The sequence below is a fragment of the Lissotriton helveticus genome, chromosome 5_1 (assembly GCF_964261635.1).
Source record: "Lissotriton helveticus chromosome 5_1, aLisHel1.1, whole genome shotgun sequence".
NCBI lineage: Eukaryota > Metazoa > Chordata > Amphibia > Caudata > Salamandridae > Lissotriton > Lissotriton helveticus.
This window is the reverse complement of record NC_136065.1, coordinates 2,027,348,795-2,027,363,437: the sequence shown is the minus strand read 5'-3', so window position 1 is coordinate 2,027,363,437 and position 14,643 is coordinate 2,027,348,795. Positions and strand designations below refer to the sequence as shown.

General features: G+C 46.5%; 1 protein-coding gene across 1 annotated transcript in view; it reads right to left on the bottom strand.

The window, feature by feature from the left end:
- The window catches only part of LOC144752851 (erythroid membrane-associated protein-like), a 55,166-nt gene that overhangs the window by 23,641 nt on the left and 16,882 nt on the right, over positions 1–14,643 (bottom strand). The gene's annotated exons all lie outside the window — the stretch shown is intronic.

Here is a 14,643-nt window from a genome sequence, read left to right as displayed (position 1 = left end):
TGCTGGATTGGAGTCGTTTTGTGCAGCCTATCTTGAGGATATTGCGGTCTTTAGCTCCACCTGGCAAGATCACCTGATCCACCTTGGGAAGGGTGTATATGCCCTGCCAACTGCAGGCCTAACTATCAAGGCATCCACATGCCAGATGGGGCAGGGAACTGTGGTGTACTTGGGCCACGTTGTTTGTGGAGGCCAGGTACAGCCCTTACAGCCCATGAGCCAGGCCATCCTGGACGGGGCAGCTCCAACAACCCAAACCCAAGTCAGGGCATTCCTTGACTTTACTGGGTACTACAAGAGGTTTGTGAAGGGATATGGGTCCATTGTGGCTCCCCTCACAGTACTCATCTCCAAGAAGAAGCCCAAAAAGGTAAACTGGACAGTTAGTTGTCAAATAGTGTTTGACACCCTGAAAGAGGCTATGTGCTCAGCACCAATTCTCAAAGCTCCAGACTTTGCCAAGCAGTTCATTGTGTAGACTGATGCCTCTGACCTAGGGATAGGAGCGGTTATATCCCACACCAATGATGAAGGCCAAGACTAACCTCTTGCTTTTGTAAGCAGAAGGCTTCTCCCCATGGAGCGGCATTGGAATGACATTGAGAGGGAGGCCTTTGCTGTGGTGTGGTCCCTGAAGAAGTTGAGACCATACTTGTTTGGTACTCACTTCCTAGTTCAAACTGATCACAGACCTCTCAGATGGCTAATGCATTTGAAAAGTTTAAATCCTAAACTGTTGAGGTGGTCCATCTCCCTACAGTGAATGGACTTTGTAGTGTACTCAGACCTGGGACTGCCAATGCCAATGCAGATGGACTTTCCAGGTTCTTCCACTTAGAAAATGAAGACTCTCTAGGGAAAGGTTAGTCTCATCCTCTTTCGTTTGGAGGGGGGTGGGGGGAAGGGGTGTGTGAGAAAGTGCCCTTTTTCTGCATGGTTGCCCCCACTTTTTGTTGAATTACTGATGTACTTTGACTGGGTGTGACCTGGGCTCCTGCTAATCAGGTACCCAGGGCCTATGTTCTTTCCCTAAAACTGCATTGAAGCTTAAACCCAATTGGCATCTCTGGCCACAGGTCAGTCCCTGGTAAATGGTACCACAGGTACCCAGGGCACTGTTATGTTAAGTTATGTTATGTGCTCTTAAGGCATGCAACAGCTACTAAAAGGAGTGCCCCGGCGCGAATCCAAGAGGAGTCCCTGAACTACACCACCCTCAATTACGGAAACAGATAGGAGAAAACAGTAGGGCATTCCAAGTCTGGGCAGCCTTAACAGCCAACGAGCAAACGCCTGTCTTATGCCGGATGAAGCAGGGCACACTAGCTTGAAGGAGGGCTGAAGAGCGCAGTTGTCTCAGCGGGACATAGAAGGAGAGCCGCTTCTGTAACTAGGCTGGCCCGCGACCATAGAGGGCACGATGCGCAATAACCAGGGATTTGAATTTCACCCGTGATTTGAATTTCACCCGGTCCACCACAGGAAGCCAGTGGAGAGTGCGGAGATGTCCTCCAGATGCACGTCTTAGCAATTCCCAAGAGAAGCCTGGCAGCCCCATTCTGAATGACCTGGAGTCTATTCAAAGAATATCCAGGGATGCCTTTGTAACATGCGTTAGCGTAGTCCAAATGGGAGAGGATCAAGGAGCGGATGACCGTCTCTTTGGCCGGCCTAGGGAGGAGAGGTAAAAAGCTCCTTAGTGTTTTAAGAAGGCTGAAGCAGCTGCCAGACAGCTTTTTTACCTGGACTGAAAAGGAGAGGTTATCCTCAAACAACACTCCTAGGTTTTTCGCGGATATTCCCTTCGAGGTAGGTAGGGGGAACCCAAGAGGCCAGATCGAGTCTCTGAAGCCAGGGGGGAATTTGACGTAGAGTTGGATCTATGACTTGTCTTCGCTACCTTTGAGTTGGGCCGACGCCAGCCATTTGAAGACTGAAGACAAGCAATGCTGAACGGAGGATACAGCATCCTCATCCTTTCCCCATGTAAAAAGAAGCTGGGTATCATCGGCGTAGGCTATCACCTTAGCCCTCAACCCCTCTGATAGATAGACCAGAGGAGTGATGTAGATGTTAAAAAGAAGGGGGCTAAGGGAAGACCCCTGTGGGACCCCAGTGGTGATCAGCTGTGGTGTTGAGGCCGCCAGTGGCAACCAGACCTGTTGGGTCCGCCCTTCAAGAAAGGACCTCAGCCAGCCCCCGGCAGCACCTGAGACACCTAACCCAGCGAGTCGGGTGAGCAGCAGGGAGTGTGGTAGAGTGACCAGATTGTGACCAGAGAAGGCCTCTAAGGGCTGCGGCACTTATTGTGGCACCCTTAGAGGTCCTGTACCACTACATTCACACACTGCCTTTGCAGGCTGCGCGTTTTGGTGCAGAACAAAGTGAAGAGTCGACATGGCACACATCTTTGTGTACCATGCCTACAACCCACTGCCCTGGCATAGGTCAGTCACCCCTCTAGCTGGGTGCAATACACCAGTGGTGAGGATACAGGTGCATGAGCCCTGTACCCCTAAAGTGTCTAAGTACATTATTAGATATTGTAAGTGCAGTGCTTCCATTAAGAGTATATGGTGCTGGGAGTTTGTCATTACGAACTCCACAGCACCATAATGGCTACACTGAAAACTGAGAAGTTTGGTATCAAACTTCTCAGCACATTAAACCCGGACTGATGCCAGTGTGAGATTTAATGTAAAATTCACACAGAGGAATATTAGAGATGCCCCCTGAAAACTAACCCACCACTATTGTCCAGGCTGAGAGGCTGCTTTCAGCTGCCACCACCAGACATGTTTCTGGACCCCTGGGTCGAGAGCAGCTGCTGTCTGGGGCCTGAAACAATGCACATCCTGGGACGAGGTGCCAAGCCTCCTCCCCCAGGATGGGCAGGGTTCACGAAGGAAAAGCTTCAAAGGCTTGCCGTCTTTGTGAGCTTCCCCAGGCCAATTGTTGCTTTCAGCAACTGGTCCCCACTGGTTCTGACCCCCACCTTGGGCGGGAGAACCGGCGGGAAAAACAAGTGAGGAAGAGAGGTGTGCCCACCCCTGCCAACTCCACCCCTCAGGTGGGGGAGGCGAGGTGAAGCACAAGTCTAAGTCCACGCTATCTTGAAGATGGGGGGGACTCAGCCACCCAGGGACAGGCACATGCCCCTCTCTTACTGAAGAGTGGCATAATAGGGGGTATACCCATCCCAGGTAAGGGACCCATTGGTCCCTGCCTTTCACCTACCTGTAACACCCCTAAAACTAGTATTTAGGGGCGCCCTTGAACCTTGCTTCCTCAGATCCAGCCTAGGAACAAGAATAGAAGAAGGACCAAACAGCCGTGCAGCAGCTAACACGAGGAAGACACCCACTGACTTGGCACCAGCCCTACCGGCCTGTCTACCCCTCGAATCTGCTCCCTGTCCCCCATTAGATAAGATTGGGTTTCAGCACTCTGCACCCGCCCGCCCTAGTGCCGCTGAGGGTGTAACGAGAGTGCATGCTTGACCCTGGGGGAACCCTTATTCTAACCCCAGACCCTCAACTTCAAAGACCGATTACTTACCTCCAAACCAATAACCCTATTTTCCTCCATAGGATAACATTGACTGTTTTTCTGTGAAACTTTTCTAAGTGTGGAGTTTGAGTAACTAAAGAAATTCTTTAAAATGGCATAATCTAACAAAAACGATTTTACGTACCGGTTTTCAGGAAATTTCTCAGAATAGTATCTAGGTATACTACTCTGTGTAAGCCTAGTAATCTCAAAGGTTACTTACCTGCTATTTTACTAAAACGCCTATTTAAGTCTATGTACTTCCTTTACTAAGTATTGCATTTCTCTGCATCCGTACTGTAAATCAAATCAAAGTGCATATACAATTATCATTCAAACTGTATTGCAAATGCATTACTACTGTAAAGTCCTTTTTGCTTACCTATGCCAGGCTTGCTTGGTTCTATAAAATAAAATAACTAACAGAATATTTGTAAACAAAAACAATTGGTCTGAAGTTCAGTCTTTGAGTGTGTGAATTCATGTGCTGACTGAGTGTGTACAACAAATGCTTAACACTACCACAAATAGAGAGTAAGGTTCTATCTAACTTCACCTCTGCCTACTTTTGGGGTTCCACTGGGCTCTGTGCACACTGTACCTCACTTTGGTATAGTATATACAGAGCCAGCTTTCTACAACCATGCATTCACAAAGGCCCACCCCTCAAACTGCATTCTGACAGAACGCTGCTCACCTTGTACCCACGGGTGCACAGCTCACCCTGCAATCACAGAGACACCCCTTTATCATGCATTCACATGGTGCAGCACTCTGCTTGTGATCATACCAGCACACAGCTCATCCTGAATTCACAAAGGCTTGCCTCTCAATTATGCATATTATACACAAATGCAGATGATGTACAATCGAAGATTGGGCTCAGAAATAGTAAATATAGAGTAAATATTTATATAATCAAATTGAAGCAACTTGGCGCCAACATTTTATGGAGTGCAAATTAATGGCATCCAGAGCTGTGTTGTAAAGAAGCCACAAAGCACATAGCAGGCATGAGCTTCCTACAGGTGGGCGAGCCACTGAAAGCCCAAGTCAGGGTCGAGCCAGAGGCCTGACTCTGTTCAGCTTGAGGTCACCTTGGATCCTGAAGCCACAGCGAGCTGAGCTCTTACAGGAGACGATGAGGCCTAGCAGCTACCGCTGCCGACTGTGTAACATGAGGAACCAGGTTTGAATCCTGGCTGCTGCTCAGCATCATGTGAATCCTGGCAAATCTGAAAAAAGGTGTCTGTTGTGCAGCGCTCTTATACTGTTGGGCAAGGTTCGCACTATTTATTTATAACTCCCTAAATTAAAATGTGGATTCTGTCTTTCACCAACCCTCTAATCTCATCTTCCAAGAATTAAATTATTAACCCTTAATATATATCAGAAAGAAATAGCCATCTAGTGGCTGAATTGCACAGTGTGAAATTGGAATATCTGGGATTTATTCTGGCTTCCCTACTTGACCAAACTGTGTGGTCATAGGCAAATATATTTCCTGAACCAACATTTTGCTCATTATCACACACAAGAGCACATTCAAATATGTGTGTTCAGAATGTGCGCTGTGCAAAAACCTTTTACGTGTTTGATTTAATAGCCTATAATGCTGCTCTATACAGGATGCAAAGCCTAAAGACTAGAACCATGGATCAAGTACTGGATTTGTTGACAGCAGTAAAAATGTGGCTCTTCAGGTAGTTCACCTAGTTGTTGTCCCATTTTTATTTATTGATTATAGTGCTACGGTTTTGAGACAAGTACTTCTGTCTCATTTGGAGACTTAGGCTGGAGAAAATATTTTATCAGGAATGCAGTTTGGTTTTCGACCTGGAATTGGCACTGTTGAACAGTGTTTTAATCTTTTAGCAGGACAATATGCTTTGGTACGGGGAGGTGCTCTCCACTGAGCACTTTTGGCCTCTCCAGTTCCTCCAATTTGGAATATGGCTCCAAATTTTGGGCCTTAATGGAGCAGACGGGGGGTGGGAAAAGAATTGTTCTCCCTAATTAGACGTCTACATTGGGGAACATCTGTTAAGGTCCTCTATGGCCGGTTAAAAGAATTCACCCTCCTAATGAGATTAAACCTTGGTGTGCTACACCGGTGTATCCTGGATCTATTTATGTTTCTACTTTATTTAAATAAGGTTAGTCTTTGTTTATCACGGAAGTGAAAATACGCACCCCAGATGGAGAACCATCACATTCCTATTTTGCTGTATGCGGATGATGCAGTCCTTTTTGCCAGAACAGCAAATGGCCTCCAACCTGTGCTCGACTAATTTAAAAAAATCTTTTATGGAGGATGTGGATTTAAAGATACATTTCTCTAAACCATTTGTTAGAACTTGTGGGCCCTTCAATACTAAGACTCAGTCATTTCAAATGAAGGGTCCACCTGGAAAAGATGAAGTCCTTCAATTACCTGGGAATTCCATTTAAGTCTTCATTAAGCATGGCCTCTCTTATCTGAGATTACAACAATTCAGCAGAGCAACTGAGGCAATTTTTAGGTTTGTTTTTCTATTGCAGAAAACTTGGCTTGGGAATTTGCACCTTGCCTTTGCCATAGTGTCCCTAATCAAAGTATTTTATGCTATTTTAAACTTATTACTCTGCTCCACGGATCTCAATTAGGCTCCCCGGACACCTGCTATGCAATTATACATTTTATTAGAAGTACTTTCATAATTATGAAACAGTATGAGGTGTTAGAGGCTTTATGATAGGATTTGCTACTAGTCAGTAACTCCTGAGGCGGAAGCTGGGAGGTTTGTGTTTTAAAGTTTTAAGTGTTGTTCCCCTTGCCAAAATCCCACGTGTTACTTTGCACAGTTGCTCATTTGCACAGTACTTTCCACTCACCTGAATCTGTTGACTTGGAACAGATCAGGGACGCTAGGTAACACCGGGGACTGCCGCCGAAAACCGCCATCTTAGAGGAATTTCGGAGCGGGCAGCGGGCTAGTTGCTGGGCGCAGCGTCAGCATAAAAGACGCCCACTTTCATTGCCCTGTTTAATTTGCTACTAGTCAGTAACTCCTGATGCGGAAGCCGGGAGGTTTGTGTTTTAAAGTTTTAATTGTTGTTCCCCTTGCCAAAATCCCACGCGTTACTTTGCACAGTTGCACATTTGCACAGTACTTTCCACTCACCTGAATCTGTTGACTTAAAACAGATCAGGGACGCTAGGCAACACCGGGGACTGCCGCCGAAAACCGCCGCCATCTTAGAGGAATTTCGCAGCCGGCAGCGGGCTAGTTGCTGCGTCAGGATAAATGGATTCCTTTGAAAGTACGCGCAGCGGACGCGCGCAGCGGGCTCACCGATGGCGCACTGATGGCGTGCCGAAGGCGCACCAAAGGTAAGCCCGTCCGCGCCTGGACCGGGCTCAGGGCTGAAGACCCTGCTCCAGCTCCCTCAAACGCCAACCCAGTAGTTAACCAGGCAGATAGAGAGACCCCAGCTGCACACACCTACAATAGCGACCAGCCCTTAATCAGGTATAACTTTGAGCAGCTACAGGCTCTAAAAATCCCGCAATCAGCACAATGTTGTATACTAGACTTGGAGGGTGATATCGCACCTTGCCCCAACTGTAGCATCTCAGCTGCTCCAGAGTGCATGCTTACTGGGAACAGAGAAAATGACAAGAGTGATCTCAGCCAATCCAAATTCAAAACTTTTTCTCTTATCTGCTTAAACTGTAGATCCTTACCTAAACATAAATTCGAGATCTTTAATCTACTAATGGATGATAAGCCTGACGCCGTTTCCTTACGGAAACCTGGCTCCAAGAGAGCCTGGAAATTGTAGTAGCGGTACCTGACCATTACGCAATAGTAAGGATTGACCGTACTAACAAAACAGGAGGCGGAATTGCTATTCTCTTTAAAAAAGAATACAGTTCTGACCTCACCCATTTGCCGTGTCCCAACTGCGAAGCAGCTATATTCAAGCTTGCCCTCACCCCCAATTTTACGTTCTCTGGCATACTTATTTATCGTCCACCGGGCCCTGCGACAGCATGGACAGCGGCTCTTCCAGAATTCATTGGTCCTCTAGTTAGGAAGGCAGCCAACTTCTCCCTAATCGGAGATATTACTTACACTTAGAAAATCCAATTTACACATCAGCTTCTGAACTAATCTCCGACCTAGCCGCCCTTAACTTAAACCGGTTAAATTTTGGACCCACTCACATTGCAGGTCACTTACTTGACCCAGTTTTCACTAATCTCAAGGAAATCACGGTTTTCCCTGCTCTACTAATCTGTTGGTCGGATCACTACTTGATTAGGTTTTCACTTCAAATAGCCACACAGATGTTTAGTAACCTCCCGGATCAATCCAAGCTAATTAGGCATTGGAAAAAGCTAGACGTCAATGCTTTGAACACCTTTTTAAACCTGCACACTCCCTGTTCAAAGCAATCTGTTGATTATCTATCCACAGCAGTACAGAGCTGGCTTATGGAAGCAATGAACACCTGCCTACCTCTGACAAAATTAAAGTGCAAAGGCCAGCGACCCGTGCCCCATGGTTCACAGAATTATTGAAACTAGAAAAATCTAAATGCAAAACCTTTGAACGTAAATGGAGAAAAACCTATTCACCTGAAACAAAAAAATTGTACAAAAGCAAAGTACATAAATATCATATGCTCTGTAACAAGGCACGAGCTGATTTTGTTAGCTCTACTATCTCGGAGGCTTTAAATCGATCTAAAACGCTATTTAAGATGGTAAAGGAACTTGCGGGTTCAAAAACCTTACCTACTCCACCAGACTTAAATAAACAGCAATGTGACTTACTGGCCACTTTTTTTGTTAACAAAGTGGACAAAATCTACCAAGGAGTAGCAATGGCACAGAACAGCTGCCTCCCATTAGCATCTACCTCACTAGGCTCCTTTACCCACAACTATCCCTGCAATATAGACATACCTGCCCCTCAGCATCCCAGTAGCACTTTGGATTGTTGGCCCAGACTTAACACCGTCACTTTAACGAAATTACTTAACACCATCAAATCTGGCTCCCCAAAAGACCCCCTACCCTGCTCTGTACTAAAGAAACTTGACACTCCGGCACTGGACATTATTACAGACCTTCTTAACAATTCCCTTCAGGAGGAGACTGTGCCAGAAGACTGGAAGCATGCCATGATTCATCCCCTACTAAAGAAGGTTGGAATCGACCCAAACCAACCTTCTAATTTCCGGCCTATTTCTCTACTACCGGTATTTTCCAAAATTTTGGAAAACATGTGCATCACGCCCTAACTGAATTTGTCACTGCCCAAGACTTGCTGCCCCCTTGTCAATCAGGTTTTAGAGCTGGATTTTCAACAGAAACCACCTTACTGGGAGTCCTAGAGAATATTTGTCGCCAGCTGGACAAGGGAGTTGTACTTGTACTTTTCGACTTAAGTGCCGCATTCGATACAGTATCACACACGGTATTAATCAACACACTTCACTCTCTGGGTATTCGTGGTCCGGCACTAAATTGGCTTAAATCCTTTCAGAACGAGCGCACTTTTCAAGTTTTTTCTCATTCCGCCTGTTCGGACACTTATTTCTTTGAACATGGTGTACCACAGGGCTCCATACTTAGTCCGTTAATATTTAATCTGTATATGAGCCCGCTAGCAAAGGTGGTGGAAGATTCTGGCCTACTGATGTACTGATATGCAGACGATTCTCAGATTATTTTTGCCTCGCTGCCGAAAACATTGACACGCCCTCCACACTCAGAAGCTGTCTCATCAAAATCGCGGGGTGGATGCAGGATAACTTCCTCAAATTGAACGGGGAGAAAACAGAAGTCATGATTCACGGTAAAAACAAAAGCTTGTGGGGCCTGCACCATTGGCCGCAGGAGATGGGCATGCTTCCCGTTCCAGTCTTACAGGCACGAAATTTGGGCATCATTATTGAGGACTCCCTTAATATGCACCAGCAAGCTGTAAAAATCTCAGCCACATGTTGTGCCATTCTAAAGTGGCTAAAAAAGATCTGCTGGATGCTGCCTGAGTCAACAAAGAAAACTGTAATCAATGCCTTAATTACTTTTAGGCTTGATTATGGCAATGTGCTTTACCTGGGGTCAAGGAAAACTACTATTCGCAGACTACAGACAGTCCAAAATTCGGCAGCAAGATTGTTATGCAAAATCCTGAGCACCACTCCGACCACCCATTACATCCGTGACCTTCACTGGCTTCAAATCGAAAGTCGCATTAAGTTTAAAGCACTCTGCTTTATGCATAAAATCAATGCGGAAAAAGCCCCAAAATATCTTCAGGCGATCGTGCGCCCATACTGCCCTTCCCGCTCTCCACAGCGAAGAGATTCGCCATCCCGAAAATTAAACTATCTCGCATGGGCGGCAAATCTTTTTCCTTTTCTTACCTAGTGCCAGTGCTGCGAAATTCCCTGCCTCTCTCAGCACGCAGTGAAACCAACTACATGAGCTTCAGGAAAGCTTTAAAGACCTGGCTTTTCAACATCTAAACACTCCCTCTGACCTTAGCATTATCTTAACATCTTACCAATTGCGCCGGGAAACCCTTTGTGGGTAGCTGATGCGCATAATAAATGCAATAATAATAATAATAATGTAAATATATGAGTAACTATTGTATTTATGTCATATTTTTAATATAACAATCTGTTTTTGAGGTTGGTTTTTAAAGTTCTATGCATTAAGCTATAAAGTACTGGTATTTGATGTATAAAAACTCATACATGAATTTATGAGGGTTTTCTGATTGCATATTTTGGAATTAACTGTTATAGGCTTTCATTATTGACTGATTGACTCTTGAAGTACAAATGTTAACTAATGAAAATACTGCCTTTAGGCAGTCCTTGGCAGTACTCTAAAATAATTGTTGGCCCCTTCGTTAGTTAGATAAACTGAACAAAAATGATGTAGGAATTATCACAAATTTAGAGTTTTTGAATATTTGCCAGATTCACTAAATGTTCAACCCCATATCCATACCTCAGATAACATCAGGATAGGTTTGATTATTGGTGACACCATTGGAATGCCCTCGCTTGGGCCAGTTCTCTAATCTCTTAAGCTACTTCTCTCCTGGATAACTTTCTGGGTCATTTGGTGGAGTTCAAAAAGATGTTAGATCAGCAGCTTCAAAAATACTCTGCTCAAGAGGCGATTTTAGAAATACATCAGGGAACTTTAGATCCGAAAGCTTCTGTTGCAAAATTCTTTGTAGTAGCCCTACCAAGAATTTTCTGATGTTTTCTCTGAACCACAAGAAAAATAGTTTCCTCAGCATTGTCCTTTCGATTGCAAAATAGATCGGATTCCAGATGCTGTTGTGCCCTTTGGTCGAATCTTTTTTTCTTTGTCAGCTCTAGAAAAACAGTATCCTAGGCCCAAATTGAAGGAGTGAGAAGTGTTTGGGTGGATCACACCCTCTTTCTTGACTCTTGTGACTTGCTAGGAGGGGGCTCTGCACTTGGAAGGAGACGTTACTCCCATACGATGATAGGGAAACCCAGAGGGAAACGGCCAGGAGTACCTCCGGAACAAGAAGAGACAGTTTCGGACCAAAAGCAGTTTGAACCTAGCCAGGCGGCACTGGACAATCCAGTCCACCAACCATTAGCTCAAATCCTAGAGGCTTTTGCTGACACTAAACAAATGCCTCACTAGGACATAAGTAATGAGGCAGTGGGGCAGGGTCTTTTGAGAGCAGAGCATACGAAGTAGGCAGAAAGGGTGTCACAAACTGAGAAGACATTAGCGGACCTGGCACCGGCGCACTCGACTTTGACTACAGATGGGGGATATATCACAGAGTCCATGAACTGGAGAAGAGAGCCAAGAATGCTGAAGGGCGAAACCTCAGGAACAATATTAGAGTGCTGGGCCTGCCGGAAGGAGTAGAATGTGCCAATATGATTACATACCTGGAGGGCTGGCTCCGGGACGTGGTAGCTCCAGAGGGACTGTCCAAATTCTACACTTTGGAAAGAGCCAACCGAGTTCCTCCCCGGCCCCTGCGCCCTGTGGTGGGTAGACTACTCCATCTCAAAAACAGGAACAGGCTGTTGAACAAAGCACGTACGGATGTACCCTTCAAGGTAAACTACAGTAATGTGCTGCTGTTCCCCGACTATACCTTGGATGTTCAGCAGCATGGCACCTCATTCCTTGCGGTCAAAAAGGCATTGCAGAATGAAGTAATTTGTTATTCCTTGATGTTCCCTGCCCGCCTCCGGATAATACTCCATGGGCGGACGCACTTCTGTGAGGACCCTAAAGAAGCATGGGATTGGATAGACAACTATAAGACTGGTAGTCTGCCAACTCAGCCAACTCTTCCTGGAGGGCAAGAATTGGAGAAGACTCACTAGTGGAGACGGCGGCGTAGCCTTACATGAAAGCCAAGTTCCTCACACACAGAGAGGGAGAGAGCGGCGGTCATGCAGGTGGTGACGACAATGCTACAGGGGCACAAAACGCCATCGGAGGAGGTCACTGGCTCGGAGAAGTGATCTGGTTGATCGGGCTCGGACACGTCCCACAGCGGCAGTATTAAATTGAAACACGTGACCCCCAGACTCTGCTGATGAGATTGTGGGATTGAACTCTTCTTGCTCTTTTGGCTTCCTAGCTCCCTTTCTTTCCACTCCCCACTTTATTTCCCTCTATGTGTCACCATGCATTACAACGTTCCTTCTTTTCTGTTTTTAACTGCTGGGTGCTTGAGCTACTCAATGAGGCGAATAGGTGCGCCCCTGGGTGAGGATGCCCTTGTCCAATCAGGGCTGGTGCACTTTCGACTATCAAAACCACTGCAAGTTCACACCTTGAGGCAGCAGCGCCCCCTTGTACCCCTGTAACTGGATTTGGAGTGTTTTTCTATTGTTTGGATGGGTACCAGTTTTCCAGGAGCTGTCCTGGGGAGGGTGAGTTGGGGGGTCTTTTAATAAAGGGGTTAGTTAGGAACTGGCATGTCACTAGGGAGAATCGAAATGGAACACTGTTTGAATTGCTAAAATGGGCATCTTGGATGATTTAAAAACGCATGTCATGGAATGTGCGGGGATGCACTCAATGTTGCGCCGCCATAAAATACACAAGTACTTAGTCCTTAGGGGGTACAGGTTGCGCTGCTTCAGGTGACTCGCATACATGCACAGGAGGGAGCGGCATTGCAGCGTTGTTGGCGAGGGCATGTGTTCTGTACTAATTACTCAGCGTTCACTAGGGGAGTGCTGGGTTGGGTGCGAGCGAGTGTCCCTTTTCAGTGCACACATCAACTGTTCGACCCAGAAGGCAGATACGTTGTGGTTGCTGGGAAATTAGATGGCAAGGATGTAGTCTTGGCAAGTATTTATGCTCCTAATACTGCACGACCTGCATTCTTGTCGCAGCTCTCTGGGAAGTTGGCCCCTTTTCTTACAGGCTCAGTTCTGCTTGGGGGTATTTTAATTGCATCTCCGATATAGCTCTGGATCCCTCCCACCCTCTGCTCCCTGACGCACCCAGTCATAAAGTACCAGAAACGCAGTGTAGCTGGCAGGGTCGATGGGGGTTTGTGGACTCTTGGGGGGGAACAGCACCCTGGGATTCGTGACTACTCTTTTTTCTGCTTTACATGACCTCCATGTAAGATTAGACGTGATCCTATGTACCCCAGAAGTGCATGCGGGGGTACAGACTAGTGAATACCTCACTAGGACCATATAGGACCACAACCCCCTGCTACTGCGGATGCAAAGATCTCGTTCGAGGCCCAGCATACCCACATGGCGCCTGCAGCGCTGGAAGATGAAGTCTTCCGTGGGCATCGCTCACTACTTCCAAGACAACCCTGGAACAGCGGCATCTTTTTCAGGGGAATGGGAGGCTTTTAAAGCAGCCATTAGGGGACACTGTATCTCAGAGATGGTAGGAGTGCACACAGTACTTTTGTGAGAAGTACAGAAGGCAGACCAACGCCTTCGTGAAATAGAGCGAGAACACCCTGATAAGCCCGATAAACAGGGGGGAACTCATGGAAGCAAAGGAGGCTGTAGAAGCACAAATAGAGCGATTACGCTGCTTTCATTACAAAAAGTATATCACGCGAGCTCATGCTGTGAGAGACAAATATAGGGCCCTCTTGGCATGGCTAGCCAACCCGGATCGGAGGGGAACAATGATCTTAGAAATTAGAGACCAAAACGGGGTGGCTTGCTGTACTCAACAGGGTATTAACACGCTGTTCCTGGAGTATTACGCAGACCTGTATGCAAGCAAGGCGACCCTAGCAGAGGGTGACATGAACCGGTTCGTACAAGCAGTAGAACTACCATGGTTAGATGGGAAGCAGGAGGAAACACTAGGCCGGGACATTGAACTAGGAGAAGTGAGGGGGGCTATTACACACACGGCTAGGAACAAGACGCCAGGGACAGATGGGTTGCCGGTTGAATTTTATTTGACATACATTGAGCAGTTGGCCCCTAGATTGGTAACTCTCTATAATGATGCGAAACAGATGGGGCAGCTCCCTGTAACAACTAGGGAGGCTGTTATTATTCCACTGCTAAAGCCTGGGAAGCCACTCGGGGACAGTGCTGCATAACGCCCGCTGTCCATGCTTAATACGGATTACAAGATCCTGAGCCATATCTTAGCCACTCGTCTCCTTCCAAATATGATGACCCTAGTGCACAGTGACCAGTCTGGGTTTATACCAATTAGGAATACAGCTATTAACATACGTCAGCTCTTGCAGATCCTGGAGGCAGATTCTTATCCAAAGGGCGAGGTAGCTGTCTTTGCTGTGGACATCGAAAAAGCTTTCGATAGTCTTGAGTGGCCCTACCTGTTCTAAGTGATGCATGAATTTGGATTTGGGGACAGGTTCATAGAATGGACAACCTTGTTGTACAAACGCTCCACAGCAAGGGTTAAAACGGGTGGATTAATTTCCGATACTGTACAATTGGCCGGGGAACGAGACATGGTTGTCCACTATCCCCTCTCCTCTTTGCGTGAGCTGTTGAACCACTAGCAGCTAGGACAGGGCAACACTATCAAGGCCTTCGCATCCAGGG